This window comes from Ambystoma mexicanum, chromosome 10 (assembly GCF_040938575.1).
Source record: "Ambystoma mexicanum isolate Mex_15411 chromosome 10, UKY_AmexF1_1, whole genome shotgun sequence".
Taxonomy (NCBI): domain Eukaryota; kingdom Metazoa; phylum Chordata; class Amphibia; order Caudata; family Ambystomatidae; genus Ambystoma; species Ambystoma mexicanum.
The window spans coordinates 1,192,723,527-1,192,743,617 of NC_090932.1; positions in this window are offsets into that span (position 1 = coordinate 1,192,723,527).

The following is a 20,091-nucleotide window of genomic DNA, read 5'->3' on the forward strand; positions in this document are numbered from 1 at the left end:
AGTTATCGATATGTCTGAAATCCATCTAATCGCATCTTTTGTACAAATTTGCGCCTCCTCAGATGTCGATTTACGACACGGAAGAAATTGTTTCTGTACATACATACTTTCTTCTTCGTCATCCTCATTCCGTAACCTTTCCAACTCCTTTCTATACTCAAATATCCTCTCAACATTCTCATGTACCTTCTCCACAGTGTCTCTTGAAAACGCTAAAGTATTCAGGTCCCTCAACCCTTGTGGGAGGTCTGCATTATTTAATTTACCCCACATTACACATAAATGAATCCCTAAACCTTCAATGAAAACATTTTTCTCATGAAAATTATCCATATTAGAAAGTGTGGCAAGAACATTAGCTCGATCATCTCTCTCCATACAATGCTTAGCCCATGCAAACAAATCCTGTTTCTTTTCTGTAGGAACAGTATTACGAGTAACAATCCTCGACCCCGCACCCTGATCAACTACAAGCGGTACAGAACTACTTGAGAGTGAGGGTGCAGGCAAATTCAATGGAGGTACTATTACTGGTGCAATGGGAAGAGGCAGAGGAGCAGGTGGAGGAACAACAACCGGATGAATAGGAACAACAGGTTGAGCAGGAAGAGCAGGAATAACAGCAGGAAGAGGTACAGCAGGAGGAAGAGGAACATACGGAGGTGGTGCAGAGGCACCAGGCCTTCGTTCATTTAACAATTTGTTGATAAACTCATCAGAAACATGAAGATCTTTAGAAGGATAGATTTTCTGAATACCGAGTGAGAAAGCCCTGTCCATATTCCTAACTGACTCAGACTGTTTGTCCTGATCATATAACAACGCCTTTTCAAAATTTGTTTTATGACGGCGCACATGTTTTTCCCTACTTTTAAGCTGCTGCAACGCTTCTCTTTTCCAATTTTGCAAAACATCAAATGCTGCAGGTCTGGCCTTCTTTTTTAACAAGACTGACTCTAAATATTCAATACGAGGGATCTCAAAACTACCATTGACTGGCCACTGAAGTTCGGAGGCATGTCTGGTTTGTCTGTGCCAAATTTTATTAAATACTACACTTCCAATGCCATGCTTACAGTACATAGTACATGCCGGTGACCCCTCCTGTGGTGCCGGACGGCTAAATTCCAAAGATTGTCTATCGCTGCGGAATAATGCCCTAAAGCAGCTAGACAATTTCCCAGGCATTTCTCAAATACTCGGTGTTACCTGGTCAATAATTGTGTCTGCAGATACAATGCGCCAAATTCAAATTGTCAGGGTTGAATTAAGAGTCAGGTAACGACTCACCTGACCAAACCTAAGGAGGACCGATCGGTTTACAAAGGACTTACCTAACGAATTTTACCTTGTGTATGGTGATTTCGGCAAATCTGCCCGCCTCAAAAAATTGACCATCGTCAAGATGCCGTCTCAGACCACACGGCTATCGTCCAGGGAACGGATCGTGCAGTGCTGTTGAGGTGTTGCGTCTCATTCAGTCGGGCCCGTTATGTCACACCGTCCGATCCCGGTCCGATAGCGTGCGTCAACCTTCAATAATCCGGCATCAATCTTGAGGGTCCCTATTCCGGGCGCCAACTGTGAAAACAAGGAAATAATATGAGGCGGGGTAACCAAAAAGGAAACACACCAAACACAGGTTACAAAGGAACATACAAAGCACTTTATTTTATACTGAATCCAGTTACAAAAGAACAGAACAAAATTCAGATAGCTATCGACCCTCAGTACAACACAGCGAACTCCGGCGTGGTTCGGTGTGCTCAGTGAGTGCAAAAATTCATTGAAACAGTCAGGCTTTTATACATTTCAAGCCTGCTGTTCAGCCCTCCTTTGGGTTAACCATTCCATAAATAAGTTACTGCTCTAGGGTCCCTTGCCAGGTCAAATCTAGTTCATCTTAGGTTTATACATTAACAAGAAGAAATGGTAATAATGTATGCTCTAGGCCTAACATTACAATGCGGGACTTAATTTATACAATATAGTTCTCATTCAATTATAGATCAGTTTCGGTGATACAGGTAATCCATTGCACACAGGTCAGCAGAAGGACAAGGTCTCAGCTCATGACCCTAACAAGTGGCCTGCAGGCAAGTTATACATTGGCTGTATAGAGGTCATGACAATCGAGTTCTGTTCTGAATAACATAGGCTACCATTTTAGCTCACATGGTGACTTTATAGAGCAAAAAAACCTAAAATGGCGGCTTGACCCAAAATGACAGTTTACATGGTTTCTAAGGTCAGGACCTTGCAATGCGAGTTTATTCACATGTAGTTTATAAGAGCTTGTTAGCAGCTTGGCGTAGGCCAATATACATATATTCATAGCAATAGGAGGCACAATATAATTTCTAGTTTGACACACTACCTTCCCCCAGAAACTCAATGGCCCTCATTACAAGTTTGATGGTCGGGTAACAACGGCACCGGTAAGCTTGCCGGTTCCGTTGTTACCGGATGAGCAAACTATGAGTTCTGCTCTTGGGTGCCTTCCCGCCCGCTAGGACTGATCTGGCGGCATACGACACCCCGCGAGCAGACCTTGACGAATGCACTGGCACCATTCATGAATGGTGCTGGTGCATCCGGCCTAACCATTCCCATTGAGGACTTTGTGGAGTCATTATTGCCAGCACCCAGCAATGGGGAAGTACAGGGTCCGCCAGGTCTGCAATGCCCCTGTATTTCCTCATTGCCAGGAGCCAGAATAATTTGCAAGTTCAGCGGCTACCGCCGAATTTGTAATGAGGCCCAATGTGTCCAGAGCTCTGGTTATCTCTAGGCTTGACTATTGTAACAGCCTCTTCCTTAACCTGCCTCCTTCCTCCCGCCGCCCTCTTCAACTAATCCAGAATAAGACTGCAAGATGTATCCTTGGCCTCAAGCCCAGGGACCACATCTCTCAAACTCTAAAATCTCTCCACTTTTGATATTTTATTTGTATCGCGCTCGTACATGTGTTTCCGAACACAAAAGTGTTTCACTATCTCCCAGTGGCTGCAACGATCAAATTTAAGAACCTCTGCATCATCCATAAGGCTTTCTGGGGCATGGGACCACACTGCACCCAACTCTCTCTCCCTAAATATCTCCCTGCTAGAATTCTCTGGTCTTCTAGATCCAACTCTCTGCAGGTCAGATGCTTCTCTAAGCAAAGAGTAGGGGGTAGGTCTCTTTTTTGGCAGGTGCCTCACTCTGGAATGACCTTCCTGCCCCTCTCCATCTTTAGCCGGATCTCCTTAAATGCTGAAAGCTTCTGAAGAGCTTTGTTTTTTACTCCTCCATCCCCCTACCGTGATAGTTCCACCTGTCTCTATGTCTGGTATCCTCTGCACCTCATGAGCCTTGCTGGGGCAGGCCCTCCCCCAACCAGGCTCCTCCTAGCCCTTACCTACACTTGCCCTCATGCTTACTTCCCTGACCAGCCTACCAAGGCTTGTCCATCTCCCCTCCCTCGCACTAGCTTTCTCTTACCCCTGTGCCTGAGCACTTGCCCTACTGGGCCTTCATTAGCAGTGTGATGCACCTTGGCCCCCTCCCCGTTCACTTCTCCCTCATCCCCTTGCCCTGCACTTGCTTTAACTCACTTGCACAATCCGAATGTCACAAGGCCTAGTACGACAGTTACTGTTTTTTCTCCCATGTATCCCCCTTGTCTTGTGGTGCCTGGAAACACTTGTTTGATGTATTACATTTATGTAATTGATTTAGGAGATTTCCCCTCTGTTACATGGTATATGTTGTTCTACTGGAATGCCCACTGTATACCATGGTGTAGTGCTGGAATTGAATTTAAAAAGCTACTATTATTCTATGTTTACCATATTTAGGTCTTGCATTCATTTGTTGCATTACATAATTTACTGAGTTTATAGACTACATTTACCATGGGAGTTGCAATTCTTATTAGTGATACATCGTGTTAGCTGGCTTACCCATCAATTAATGATTCATTAATGACCTAACATTTCAAATGTTACGGAATGGTTTTACTGGATTTGCTTTCCCGAAATAAAAGAGCCGCCATTATTCAGCATTTGCAATGTATGGGATTTACTATATTCTGTTGCATTATGTCATTTCCTGAAGTATGCCATAGGAGCTGTAGCTCTGATTAGTACAGTGTATTGTAAGCTAGCTTCACTTTCATAAATAAAGATCTAACATATCATGTTAAGTGCACTCTAACTGAATGGTTGTACTGTATTCTCTTTCCTCCCCTCAGATCAAGAAATACTATTATCACCGGCCGTACTAAAGTGTGCAGTTTCCAGTTGTTTTAAGAGTTGTAATGTTAGCTTTATCTATACTGGTATCACTTCCTTCCTACATGAACTCCACTGTATATGGAGATTGTAGTTTCTTTTCACCATATAAGCTTCCTAATCCCAAATTGGGTGCATATTTGACTGTTGATAAAACTATATTCTCATAACTATTGCGTCCCATTAAGTCACTGAGTTCTCTTACAACAGATTTAGACTTGTTACATACTAATGCATATGTTGGACTCCGAGTCTCATTGCCGTTTATTTATATTGCTCATCCCCAGCTAGCATTAAGTTGTTTTCACTATCGAGATCTCATATTTGGTAGAGCCTTACTTTGATGGAGACGTAATGTGCATGCAACATTTTCTTAATGTTTCACATTCTATAATGTCATTTAAACCTTCCAGGTCATTGTGAACTCTAAAAATCATCCTTTGCTCATTCAATGGGGTTCATTCCGAGTTTGGAGGTTGCCATGGTGCTTACCGGTGCCGTTAACCCCCTACCGCCATACTCAGAATGAGGCCCAATGTCTGCAAAGCTATGCTCCATTGTGGATTTTGTCCTTGTATTTGTTGTAATACTATCTACTGGAATTCTTCAGAGTCATGTTCCATTTCAATACAATGCTTTACACAAAGTTATGTATTTGAGTCTAAAATTGTACAGAACATACCGCTCACATTTCTAAAATATGTTGCACCTATCAATATAAGTAGGTGTTTTCTATGGGGGTGCCAACCTCTTAAAGGAACCAATGGGACTTATTTAAGTCCAAACCCACAGAAATTAGAGAGAGCTATGGGATTCTGCATAGTCTTCAGATCGGGGGAACCCTGCCCGTGTGAATGAGTGCTGAGTGAATGAGTGCTGAAGTGGGATAATACCTTGAGATGAAGGGAGGACTCCCCGTAGGCCTTGTTTAGAGGAAACCTGAAGTAGTCTACGCCCAAATAGGACCTGTGTTATGCTTCAACACCGTCTCACCCAGGTTTGGAGGCTTAGTGCAGCTTTTTCTCTATTGAGCTGCTGGAAAGGCTTGATGCCCATTCTAAGATGACGGATGCGCTCATCCTAGAATGGAACGCAATGACGTCAGGGTGTCTGTTCCGACAACGGGAGGAATGACACAGGAAGATCTGTGAAGGCATGCTCAGACCAGCAAGCAGTGTGTCACAATACTGCTCCCTCCCAATTGCATGACACTCCATTTATACTTTGCTTTTTCCGCTCTCCACTCTGTGCCTTTTTGCTATTCCAGTCTCCTGTGTCTTAGATCCCTTTCCTGCAGATTCCTGTCCTCATTATTTCCTTCCCATCTTCCTCCTCTGGGCACTCTACTCCCAGGCTTGCCTTTTGTTGTGTGCTTCCCTTTTCTTGGCTACCCCAGCTTCCTCCTTAACTGGACTCTTCGGTCCAAGAACCTTTAATCATCTGACACCAAGTTGGGCTTTTGACGTGCAAGGACTTCTGCTTTGCAGTCTTCGACCAAGACTCGATACAGAGGTTATTCCCTGCAGGCTTTTTTTCCCTCTGCTTGAAGACATGACCTCTTGCGGTAGCCCCTCTGTGTGTCCTGTCCACTTCCATGTCACACCATGACTATTTGAGGAGACATGCCTTACCTCTTCGCTCCCAGAAAATCCAATGCTCAGAAGGTAAGCCAGTCGCTGACAACGTGATTCTGTTAAATGGATTGCAAGCAGAGACATGTGAACGAATGATTATGCTTCTATTCAGATATTTAAACAAGTATCCATACAGCAAAGTCAGTATAGCCATGAACACTATTTCATCCAAGAAGAACATAATAAAAATACCAAGCTAAAAGATTGATATCAAGAAATGATAAGAAGAGTTACATGAAATAATTGGTTGTCAAGATGAAGGTCGAGAATAGATTGGGTGGCGATAAAAAAATGTAATTTCTTTTTAAAATCCAAATTGCACCCATGAAATTCATGTCTTTTAATTTAAAGTAGGATTACCAAAGTTTATTAAAAAAGTAGATTAGTTCATGTTACTTTAGGGTTCATTCTAGAGTGAGAAACAGTGCAACTCGAGCAAGAGGCACTTGATATTCTAAGTATTGGAGACCAATCTGTTTATGTAATGCTAACATTGGAGCTGATTTTAGCAATGACAATTAAAGTTTGAAGAATTCATTTTGAGCTCTCTTTGGATCTGCTTTCCAATGGCTGCTCTACCCATCCACACAGGGCAATGGATCTGACCTTGGCTTCATATACGTGGAGTATCATTTTTAATGGCTGGACTTTAAAGTTGGTTGCAAATGAAAACATACCTACTATTGCCCATTTCATTTTGACCTTCTGTTTCTCTGCATGGGCAGCATTGTATATGTTTGCTGTAAAGTGGACTCCAATTGATCAAAAGATTCCACGCTGTTTGCTGGAGCTCCTTCAATGTTTCACTCTGCTCTGCGCCCTCCTCCCACACACCAGCACTGCACATTTTGTTGGGTTGACTGTCATACCGCTACCTTTCATATAGCCTAGATAAGTGCCTATCCGTTTTTAGTGGCTTTGTGAGTCTGTGTCAGAAGTTGTATGTTGTCCGCATAAGAGACGATAGTTTTTTTTGGCTCAGTTCGAATGAGGGACGTCAACTGCAGCTAGACAGGGCATACTATACAGAGAATAAGTAAATAGATTAAACACATATTTAGGCATGGTAATATCAAGCCGAAATGATACAAAGATTTACAGAGAAAATCTCAAAACTAAGCTAACAACCTCAAACACTCAGGCTAAAAGTATCCTGGCCAAATTTGGAAAATTCACTCTAAAGCCTGTTATTACATTATATCTACAAAAGGTTACACCCATCTTGTTATACCCCTCTGAAACTAAGCCACCCCAGCAAAAAGGAATATGGTCAAAATTGGAGGGAGAATTCTGGCGTAGCCAGCTAAATCTACCACAATGTATTCCGGTTTTCTTGATGCATAATGAATTGGATTTGATATAATTGTACGCACGTTATCAATGGTAAGTCATTGCAATGTATCGGAAGTGCATCTTGGCTTTTCATTCACCGACAGTTTTGAGTGTGCTGGCCAGGTATGTTTTTTCTTCTAATGACAATCTTGTAATGGGGTAAATTGTGTTGTGCATGCTCTTGCTATTACATACTCTTCACTAACAACATTGATTCAGAATCCAATGTGTGTAAAGACCAAACTTTTTCAGATGGACTGGATTCACACAAGACCTAAATGTGAGAAATGTCTTGACTTTGATGGAAATATATTTGGTATGAACAAATATGGTAATCCAGAAAAATACTTAAGTCAGTATCCATCGGTAGCACATAGATGTGATTTTATCTGCATACGTTTCAATCTTTGGAATACAAGAGAAGTTCAAGCGAGACATTTAAAAATCAAAGCATCTGATAATGTTACAAGAAAACCCCAGATGTGAACATAAAAACCCAAACGTGATTAGATGTGTGTCCTCAAGGTGTCCAGTCATTTGGTCGACTGAAAACTGGTCGAATGACATTTGGTCGACGCAATTTGGTCGAAAACCAAAGGGAAGATTTTTTTTGTTTAATTATATATTTATTTTTCGGGTTTTCATTTTTTAAAAAAAGGGGTTTTTAGAGAAAAAAAGGGTGTTGGGAGGGGAGCCCCCACCAACAAAAAAAAAAGGGGTGAAAATAAAAAAATAAAAAAATTCAACCATTTGGGTTTCGACCAAATTGGTTCGACCATTTGTCTGGTCGACCAATTTTTTTCGCCCAAATGTCTGGTAACCTGTCCTCAAGAATCCTTTATCAGTAGAATCACTGAAGGGGGGCAGGACTGGAAGGGAAGTCACTGGCAGACTGATGTAACATAAAATGCTGCAGTATTTTTCAGCATGATATGCACATTCGTCTCAGTCAATAGTGACAGCACATTGAGAACTGATTCAAAGTAGGATAGCATTTTCTACGCAAATTGCACATTGTCTTTTGACAGAAGCAAAATAAATCAAACCCTGTGTTTTCACAGGTGCATTGTAAAGCTGGATTCGTGCGCTTGTGTACAACGGATCACAGTTCACAGAGGACTATTCTTCTTTTGACCTGTGAAAGACATAATTATATGAAAAGAGAATACCTGTCAACACGTGAGCTTAGTTTGTTCATTCCTAGTCCCTGTAAAATAATGCAACATCACATGACCATTTACACATCTCCAATTGTCTGTGCGCAGAAGGGAGAGGTCCCTGTTCCAGAAAGACCCACATTACAATGTAGAAAAGGGGAAATAGTGCCTGTCCTTTTAGAAAGTCATAATTTCATGTTCCTCTGTTGTGTTATTGAACCAATATTCTGTGCACTCTAAAATTAAAGCACCGTTCCCCGAACCCCACAGTTAAACATTCCTAGTTCAAACTACCACGGTTTGTATTATATATACAAATACTAGAAGCTAACAGCACCACATACACGTATAATAACATATATAAGAATACTACACAAAGGAATGCATCTATTGTATTGTTATGTATGTTTGATGGCGAATTTCTCGGGTGCCAATACTTGTCAATGATGTAAGGAAAACCCCCATTGTATATTCTTGTAAAATCTTTCTCTGACAGCAACACTTGCTGTTATTAGAGAAAATAAAGTGCCTTGCGTAATTTGTCATTACACAAAATGACGCTAATTCGAACAGACTATTGTTTACCGAAATCTTTAACTTACACTAACCGGCAAGTAGCAACATTGAACGTATTTCGCCTATTGCTGTCCGAGAACTAGATCCTTACATATATTTAACTATATGACTGGTTGTTTGTGCACGATTAGTAAATTAGTGAGATAAATATAGACAGGTTGTTACATTTGTCTTTTTATCTGACAAGCTGTCCGGAAATTGGATACAATTATTGGTGCTTTCCCCAGGATAAACTTAGGGGACCACCTTATGTTTTGGTTTAATAATTTAATAGAAATTGAATATGTATCCCAAATACAGCATGGTAGTTGTCCCAGAATTGTGGGATGGGATTTTTTTAATAGGGGTGTTAGATCAGTGTATGAAGACTTAGTGGAACTTGTATCCATAGAATGTTCAGCAGTTTAGAGTTTACAGTTTCTACTGGGAGGTTGGAATTATAGTTTAGAATTAGAGTTCCGTATTTGGAGTTTAATTTATGAGCCATAGATTTCACAATTAACTTGCTGTCACTTACCACTGCCTCCTGCTGCTGTGGCGGGCTTCGCATTCGATCTGGTACTTGTACACCCGGTCCCGTAAGCAGGTCTGGTTCCCAGCACAGCAAATCATCCCATTGGCCAGTTTGGGGTCCGTGTGATGTTATTCCTCACCTTCATCATGGTGATAAACGTATCCAATAATGCCTTCCTTGCTCTCGTGGGGGTATACCGTCCCACCCTATTCCTGCTTACTTGGCAGTTAACGTGCAAAGTAGCGTATTCATCAGGTCATCCCCTCATCACTGAATTTAGTGCTCCTAAAAGGGGCCATCTTGCAACCCAGATTCCCAGGGATAGTCTCATTCTGAAAGTCAAGTGCTTTCTGTGTGTGTACATGGACCTCTGCTTCCGTCATGAACACTATGGGCCTCATTACGACCCAGGCGGTAAGTTACCGCCTGGGCCGTGACTTTACCACCATGGCGTAAACTACGTTTACGCCATGGTGGTTGGCGGACTTACCGCCCCATTCCGACCTTGGCGGGGCGGTAAGTCCCCAATCCCCATTTACCCTTCCCCATTCCCATTTTTGCCCCATAGGGCATAATGGGAGTGGGGAAGGCGTTAATTACGCCACCGTAAATTACGGTGGCGTAATTAACTCCATGGTCCCTTAGCGCCATGGATTTTAACACCTGCTAAAAGCAGGTGTTAAAAGCGCCATGGCGCTAAGGGACCTCGTACTCAGGCGGTAAGGGTCGGCGCTGTTAACGCTGCCGTTAACCCCTTACCGCCTGGGTCGTAATGAGGCCCTATGCATGTGTTAACATCCACAAACGCAGCTGTGCATTTTTTGTTGGCCATTAAACCTATTTTACCCAGTAACATTTGCAAATGTGGTTATCTTTGTTTATGTTCTGCTGAATATACGTTTGCAAATAGTGATGCTTCTCAATTCTTCGGCAACTTGCTCATAAAGGAGGAGGACAAAAATCTTTCCAGACCCCTAAAATAAATAGTCCTGCACCACTTTTCAGTGTATGGCATTCCCTGTGTAAAAAAAGATCTGAGCTTATGCGTTTGATGTGGGTAGATATTGTTCCATAGTCTTCTGGAAGGATGTGACTGTTTAACATGCAGCACTGCAAAGCTTCTCCTGGGCTTACAAACAGCCATGCACACCCTCTTGGACTGTACACTGGTGGGGGGCTGCTTAGTGATTCAACAATTACTCTCAAAGGTTTTGCAGGTCCCATAGACCACTTGATGTATCAATACTGTAAGGGTTCTGATAATCAGTCAACTGTCTGATCCTGCTGAGGATCTGTCTGTATTCAAGATGCCCATGTTACTCTGGAGCATGTTCCACAGACTCCTCCCGTACAGTGTGCCTGCACTGCTCACAAAGCTTTCATAAAGTGTCAGTGATATAATACCTGTATGTGCTGTCAGTCTTGAGCTTGACATTCCTCGTGTACTTGGCTACATTTTGACTGGTTGGTGTTCTTCTTGGAACCTGAATTTGTTCTCCAATTGGTGTTTCAAGTAGTATGGCTAAGCATTTTTGTGCATTTGCACAGTGTTGCCTCCTTGTGATGCTTTCTGCCAGTCCCCCCCCAGGACATGCAGATGAACATATAGCACTTTAACATTGAAAAGTGGGTCCATAAAGACAGCCAGTAGGTACTCAATTTTACCTTCAAATCCAACTACCCGTATATCAACATGTAAGGCTGAAAGCAGGTCCCCACCAGCTATGCCACATCAGCATCACATTGCAAGGCATGGATCATCACCATGTTGTTCAGGTTCAGCTCAAGCAGGCACATCAGAGTTACAATCTAACTCGTGCTTGAGTTGTCACAACTATTACACTTGGTGACCTCTTTAAAAAGGTTGCATTGCAAAGCAAATATTGGACAGCAACTGCCACTGACACTGGGCCTCATTACACAGATGGCGGTAAGGATTTACCGGTACCGGTAAAATACCGGTACCGGTAAATCCTTACCGCCTTACTAAGAGGTCCCTTTGCGGGTTGGGGGATTTAACGCCTGCTTTTTGCAGGCATTAAAATCCAACCCGCTAAGGGACCTCGGAGCTAATTACGGCACCGCAAAATTGCGGTGCCGTAATTAGCGCCTTCCCTATTCCCATAGAGCCCTTTGGGGCAGAAATGGGAATGGGGAAGGGCAATGGTGGAAGCGGGATTTACCGCCCCTCCAACCTTGGAATGGGGCGGTAAATCCCCTTTCCACCAAGGCGGTGCCGGTATTTTACCGGCATGAGCCATGGCGCTAATAGCGCCATGGCTCACGACCTACCGGGTAATGAGGCCCATTGTGTTACTAATGCCCGATTTAGAGCTCTGCTGCTGGTGTTGCTGTAATTTGTGATGACATTGCACTGCTCATGTGACTTGTCCAATCATTAAAAAGTAGAATTCCGCTAGGTGGCCACTGTGGTCTTCAGGCTGTGTAGTGGCAACTTGTGGTACACCTCCAGTTGGTGCAGTTCATTTTTGGCAGTGTAGCCATGTCTGAAACGGAAGTTGGTCTGCTGGGCCACAGTGATCCTTTAATTCAAAGGCTCACAGTTTCCAATACTGAGTGTTACCACAAGGCGAAGCTCATGCATAAAGAAAGGTGTGCGAGTTGTCTCCCAATGTATAAGGCACCACAGATATAATCTGCTGAAACAAGCCCCAAGTGCAAATTAAAATACCATAGCCACTGTGCCTCCACCTGCCCAGATGACATCTCCCTTGTTGTTTCTCTGCCTTGAAGCCCTTACATTCACAAGGTTACCTGGTGCTTAATTTCATACACTTGCTGCCCCCCTGAACTACACTGGTACCCCTCTTCACTGTTAGTGGAAGGAAAAGCCACCGAGTCAATTCTCTGATCACTGGTCCACACGTCCATTTTGAAGTTAACCTTTTTCCAGACAGACTTCTATAGTATCCACCATACTGTTGCTATAATCTCTCCGTGAAATTCCTGTACCATTTTTCAAAAACATCATTCAGGAACTGCACACTGGTGATCAACCTTTCCCATAAGATACTAGAATCCAGGGTTTTCCACACACGTGCTTGTCAGGAGATATATTGCTAGCATTAGTGCCAGGTGAGCATTGAGCAGACAGTCGTTGTCATGGGATATGTGATATCTTTGGCCTCACTCAAATGCTTCCAGCATACTGGTCTGATGCAATGAGGGATGATGACTATGCACTGCTGATGCATAGGGGTAGATCCTTGTGTCCCAGTTCCAAGCACTGGCACAGAAGCAGTATTCTCAGGGGTAATTGTGCAGACTGGTTGGATACGACTACTTCCCACCTCTTTCCATGGTGCCGCAACGCATGAGACTACATAAATGTGGTACCCAAGATAATACCAGCTTCTGCTCTTCACCCCATTTTTAGCAAGTGGCTAGATATGATTGCGTCAAGGTGCTAATATTGGCTTGAATCATTTATATAATGCTTTGAATCCATCTGGAAAATATTCTACTGATTTGGAAGGGGATTTGATCAGTGCCCTAAAATTATAAGATTCAATTTGTGGTTTGGAAAGATTGATACCAGTTCAAACAATGGGGAACCTACTGGTTGGAAACAGCTTATAATCAAATCAACCTCATCAAAGGTGTGATATTAGAGTGATACCTTTTACAATAACATAAAATCAAAATCAAACCAAAATGAAATAGAAAGAAATTGAGTGACTACAAGCTAAATTGCCAAAAGCTGAACCAGTTTGAGCATACAAGCACTCATATACTTGCAGTATACATGGAACTTTTAGAGTATTTCACACAGTCTATTCTTGACTTGCCCACTGTTGGCCCACAGAATTACTATTTTGGAGTGTGTTTGGTGAGAGAAATGAAACATACTCCCTGGCAATGCAATATGACACGCTTTAAAGGTCCTCTTGAGCATATCTCAAGTCTATCACATAGCCAAACTGCTCTTAGAGATGCCTATTTATCCTTCTGTTTATCCTTCTGAAACTGCCCTCATATAAATATTCCCCTCATACATCTTAAAATGTACCCTCTTAATTTCTGCAATCTGGGTCCACAATATATTTTGAGTGATTGACATGCACCAAAGCTATCAGAAAGACTATCCTTCACCCTTTAACCTTCCCAGCCTCCATTTGAATGACATTTGTTTTATTTCTACCTTCCTTCCCGCACCAAATTAGCCCAGACAGCAGTATGGCTATCGCGGGCAGGAGTAATACTGGGGAATTTGACACAGCATACATGATTTCCAGCATAAAATAATGCACCATAAGGAAGGTTGTATCAGGAAGAAGCTCCAAAACAAAGAGTAAACTCACAGGTATGTTCTGGACCCTTCACAGCGTTGCAACACCTGATGGATCAATTCAAAAACCTGAATTGAATGCTTTTCCCAATCCTCAATCAGTGTACTTATTGCATTATGGGCATAAGTACACTGATTGAGGATTGGGAAAAGCATTCAATTCAGGTTTTTGAAGAACAGGTTTTTGAAGAAAAGCAACCAGCTCCAAGGGGAATGTTTTGATATTTGGAAATGACTCACTTTTAAGTACACCTATCAGCTGGTTGCTTTTCTTTCTTAGTTCTGAGGAGCTATGAAATGGTACTAATTTATGGATTCTGAGAATCCATAAATTCTGCTCGTTATTGCAGACTTATTGCCTGGCACTTGGGATCAGCGGGCCAAGCAGTGCCTCATTCAGATGTTGCCTACAAGTTTAGGTACATTTTTTGGTTGAATTTTCAGTTAAATGTTCTGTTGCAAAGCTGCAGTGCCATAAAGCAGAAAGTCCAAAGTTGCAATATGGTTTTTACCAAATATATAGCTTTTTCAAAGTGAAGAGGGATGGGGAAGCCTATTGCCCCCTCTCCCTCCTACCAAATTCATGACAAGGAAGAAGGCCAGAAAACACTGCAACAACCCATTCTATTTTGGACGAATTCCCAATGGACCCATGATTGAAAAGTATGTCGAGTGGTATCCCCTCAGCCAGCCATATTTATTGAGGGACAAAAAGATCTATCCATGTGTGGATGAAGAGCCACAGGCAATGATTAAGGACACCTGTATGGACAGCTTGGACGAAACACCAAAAAGCTATGTTGCTGACGTCATTAGAGACACAATGACATAGCATCGTTAGACATGAAGCACACGTGCCATCCGCACTTCGGGACGCAAACACCCCCTTCAATACATGAAGAACGCAAACATACAGTTCTATAGTTAGAGGACAGACACATATACCTAATGTCATTGCTTTTATTATTTTTGCCATTAGCCAAAGGCAGCAACGCAGAACCCGCAAGACAAGAAATCCTGAACAAAGCTTGCAAATGCTCACATGCGAATAAGCCTTGGAAACTGCAGGAACACCTATGGGACCTGACAGAGCCAAGTGTGACTAACCTATGGAAATGTAGCATAACATGGACGCCGTAGAAACCACATTATAAGGTTTAGAAAATGTACAGCAGGCCTCAGGCCTCTGAGCAAGAGACTAGCTGGGATGATTCAAGCTAGACAGAAAGCAAGACGTGTGAGACGGAACCCGTTGTCAAGGTCAAGCAATACAGATGGCATTCCAATCCCCAGATGACAGAGGGACCAGCTGCAGAAAATAGAAATAAATCCTCTTAATTCAGAGCTGCACAGCTCAAATTCGTGGTCTCTGAACACGTGACGCGGCCGAAGCAGACAATGGACAGCGATCAGCGGTGGGAAATGAGAGCTGGTCCCATGCCACCAGACACAGAAAGCATCAGTGTTGCACGAGTCAGGAGAGCACTCTCATAAGCTAATGTGGTACTCACAAGTTACAATACAGACACATAGTCGTTCTCATCACCTTGAAGAGGTACACAGTGAGCTGAGAATCTTTGCAGATACCAGGCCTGGGTATGTAAGCTCTATCCAATCACAGTTTAGTATCCAAGGGGTGGGTAGCAATGGGCAATGAACCATTGGTAAGTCCACAACACTCCAAAAATGTTATAGCTGGTGAATTGGAGATGGAGCAGGCCAGCCACCTGCCATGTGAGGGCCAGTAGAATAACATCTACAATGTCCTGTATAGGTTATACCAGACTCAATATCCAATCATTGTGCCGATATGTTTTCTGGAGAAGGGCCAAAGTTGTGACATTATGCTGATGACTTTTGGAAGTAAAACTGGCCTGCGAGCCGAGGAAGAGTGAGATATGCATGGATTTTTCCTGTTCCTGTGCTGATCCTGGTTGGCTTTGCCAGTAATAAACTGCAGTTTGAATTTGCCATTCACTGAGTTCTCTGTGTATCCTAGGTGAGGGAGTTGGGCCTTCCAAGTCCGTGGACTTCCAGTGTCCCTCTAGCATAGCTGGGGGTCCGTTCCCAACAAAAGTAATTTTAAACTATTACTAAACATGGAAGAAAGACATAAAGGATCTTTGGCAAATGCATTGGTGAGTACTTAAGCTTAACCTTAATTAAATTAATTTCTCCATGTGCTTAGTGTGCGGTTTGCAGCAAGGACCCCTTCTGCGGCACCTTTGCCGTGATGGCTCTCAACTCTTCAGTGCTCCTCCTGTCACTTTTGGAGCACACAGTTATCAACGTGGGGAGCCTTCTTCAGTCCTCTACCAAGATGTCATTTGATATGATATGATATGGCATTTATAACACGGCTGTACACAAGTGTTTCAAGGTGCGACAAGGGGTGCGCCCTCAATCCACTCTTCAGGTGTTCTGCACCACTCCTCCCCTTTGACTGCATTTAAAGTCCATCACTCTCTATCCCTAACTTCGGTGCACCCCGATCCAAGTCTTTTTTAGATGATAATTCCAAGCACTCCGTTGCACCCCCTTCCCAACTGCCCAAGTCATACTTTGGCAACCGTGTATTTTAACAGCACGGTAAAGACCTGCACTGTGTGGTGTTCTTAAAAGGGACACAGGAGGTGAGAAGGAGGGCTCAAGAGGGAGGAGGGGGGAGAAAGGGAAGTGACATGGGGAGGAGTTAGTTGGTGTAAGTGAATAAAGAAGGAAGGTAAATCTGCCTGTGACTCCTTTTGGACGCTACCTGCCGCCTATCACGGCTAACACCCTTTGAAACCAGTCTTACTGTGACAAGTCCACACAGACCATGAAGAAATCCCACCTACGACTACACACTCAACCCAAGAGCCTCTGGGCCTCATTATGACCCAGGCGCTAAGTGTTTAACGGCGCCATAAAATGCTGCAGTGCCATTAAACACCTAGCGCCTAATTACGAGGTCCCTTTGTGGGACCCGACCTTAATGGCTGGTTTTATCAGCCTTTAAAGTAGGGACCCGCAAAGGGACCTTGGTGCTAATTACAGTACCACAATTTGCGGTACCGTATTTAGCGCCTTCCCCATTCCCATTGAGCCCTATGGGGCAAAAATGGGAATGGGGAAGGGCCATGGCGGCATGGGGAATTACCGTCCCACCAACCTCGGAATGGGGTGGTAAATCCCCATTCCGCCATGGCGGACTCCGGCATGGACCATGGTGCTAATAGCACCATGGTTTAGCGCCGGAGTCCTAATGAGGCCCTCTGTCTCAAAAAATCACCGCTGCTGGACAAAATCTGACAGCAAGAAGTAGAAAGAAGAGCAACCGCGGCTCCTGTGTCCATCTTTAAGTAATGCAGCCTGTGTTGCCTGAAGGCAGCACAACATGCTGCTTACAGTAAAGACATGGGGCCTCATTACGACCCAGGCGGTAAGTTACCGCCTGGGCCGTGACTTTACCACCATGGCGTAAACTACGTTTACGCCATGGTGGTTGGCGGACTTACCGCCCCATTCCGAGGTCGGCGGGGCGGTAAGTCCCCAATCCCCATTTACCCTTCCCCATTCCCATTTTTGCCCCATAGGGCATAATGGGAGTGGGGAAGGCGTTAATTACGCCACCGTAAATTACGGTGGCGTAATTAACTCCATGGTACCTTAGCGCCATGGATTTTAACACCTGCTAAAAGCAGGTGTTAAAAGCGCCATGGCGCTAAGGGACCTCGTAGTTGGCGGTAAGGGGTCGGCGCAGCTAACGCTGGCGTTAACCCCTTACCGCCAGGGTCGTAATGAGGCCCATGTGCTGGTAAGGTGGCAGGGAAAGATCTGAAACAAACAAAAAATACAGTTGTGCAGTCCTGTGTTTACCATACAGCTTGCAACAGTACGTGAAATAGCCGCAGCCTTGGTGGCACCGCGGATCTTTATCTGATGTCTGGATGATCATAGCCCTCTCAAGGGGTCATCGACAGTCTTTATTGGAGGCCGCTTGCGCGCGGGAAAGAAAAAAGAGCGTCACAGAATGAGAAATGGCGGCCTTTAAGCGCGCCTCATCTCCCTCTCTATTGCTGTCCGTGTGTGTCTAGTAATTATCTGGCTCAGTGTCGCTTATCCGGGCACCGTTGTGTCTTTATCAATGAGATGGAACCGCGCAACTTCATTTCATAATGGTAGCCATTCTTCAAAACGCTTGTTGGTAAATGTGTGCAGCGAGCCTTCTTTTGGCAACGTTTTGCCGATAGCATTGCAGTCCTAGAATGAATTGTGAAAAGGAAACACGTTGCATTCCCCACATAGGAAATACGTGCAGCCCAGCAGAAAGCACCTGGGCATCAACTGCCGCCCTAACGAGAGGCGTCATGGAGTGGGGGCAGCTGTTCTATTTAGTGAAATACTATTAGAGAAAAAACATCTTTTGCACACCACCAGGGTTAGATTCTTATGATGGGTTATTTATAACACGCTTAATACCCAGAGGCTTCTAAGCGCGTACCCGAACCTGTGGTGCTTTTTGCTGTCCTGCTGCCAAGGCGAGCACGTTGCCCCTGAGCTATCCTCCCAAGATTGGTTTAGAAAATAGGTTTGGGCATTACAAGTAAGCAAATGAAGGACCTGATGAGTGGGCACCGCTTAATGGTTCTCAGGTGATTAATAATTGATGTATACTGCTTTCTATGGCATGTGGTTCTGTCGCCAAAACAACCCCCCTAACACTATTGGGGCCAAAGAGTTACTTTTTTAACTGATCTTTGGTGGAGTCACCAAAGAAATTGTAAGGACTTCTTAAATGTAAAGAAAACGACTTCTTCATAATCTACTCAATTAATAGTTCAATCATTCAGTGAATATGGTTCCAGCCAATAAAGGGCAATAGAAGTCAAAGGCCAATTTATTGTTGATGCAAAGGCACGCTATGGGGTCCATTTTATATCGGTCCGTGGACCATCTTCAGGGACCAATGTCTGCCTATTTCCAACTACCACAGGCTTCACTGCACCTTCATAATTCTGTGTAACTCCCTGGTAAATGCTATTGCTTGCTGTTAAGAATCAGTGGATATGATCCTCACTTAGGGTGAAGCACTGTGTAGAACGCAGTGAAAAGTGCTTGGCCACTTAAAGTAAGAAAACATTTTTGTGAATTCAAATCTGCGACTTCTTTCAAAAAACGATTTCAGTATCCCTGGAAGCACTTTTTTCTGGAAATATGGGACACATGCACTTGTAAGCATTTTGGGACACGCTGAATAAGACTGGTCAAAGCACCAAGCTACAAGGTCAACCATGTCTTGAAGCTTGTCGCAATGGACCTCCAAACTGTCAATATCTGGCCTCTTTTTAATAAGCCTTTGAGCATTGCCCTATTACCCTGTCGGCCACTCGAGGCCTAGGCAAGACCCCTTCTAGCAGTTGACTCTCCAGGCTCTTTTAATCAAGGGACATTCACGTTCTTGCTGGTAATACTGCGTTGTCAAGGGCATAATATTAAAGAGGGGTGCGTTGGATTGTACCCCCTGAACATTTATGGAACTGCAATCCCCCTTACACCCTAACGTTGATGATTGCTTTTGCACGTTGTACTATTATTCGGATCCAGTCTGCCACACATCCACGTGGGAACAAATGAAGAAAATGGGAAAATTCAAAGAGATTCTAAATAGCATATTCAATCATGGGGACGTCTGGCACAAAGGGCCCCATTACAGGTTGGGTGGTGCAGTAAAAAAAAACAGCAGTAATTCTTTTACCACAACTTTTTCTTGTATCACACCACTGATTCACGATATTGGACCATAAAGTGAAGTATTTGCTAGAGCAAGATACTGAAGGTAAATACACCACTTTCAGATCAAAACGCAACATATTTAAAGTGGCTTGCAGTAAATCTGAAAAGACCCCATGGACTCCTATGGACTCCAAAAATGGGAACTTACATTGCCTTACCCCCACTCTCATCCCAGTGATAATTCTGCTGGACCGAGTGGAGGTAGCAGTAAATGACTTATAATGATGCCCATAGAACTTTGAAAAGCATGTACAATCTTTCACTCACCTCCAAGCATCGTACCTTCTTATACACCAGTTTTCTTGCAAATGGAAACTTAAAATGCGTGCCAAAGTAAGTGTGTCATTATAGCAAATTCCAAATGATGCTAAGTGAAGCATTAGGGACTGTGCAAATGACATTTCACCCAGAAATCCCCCGGCCCACTTGGAGTTATCACACAGACAGACACACACACCACTCTCACACATACCAATCTTTTACACTGACTGCTTCTTCTGCTACCGGCTCTGGTGGCCTG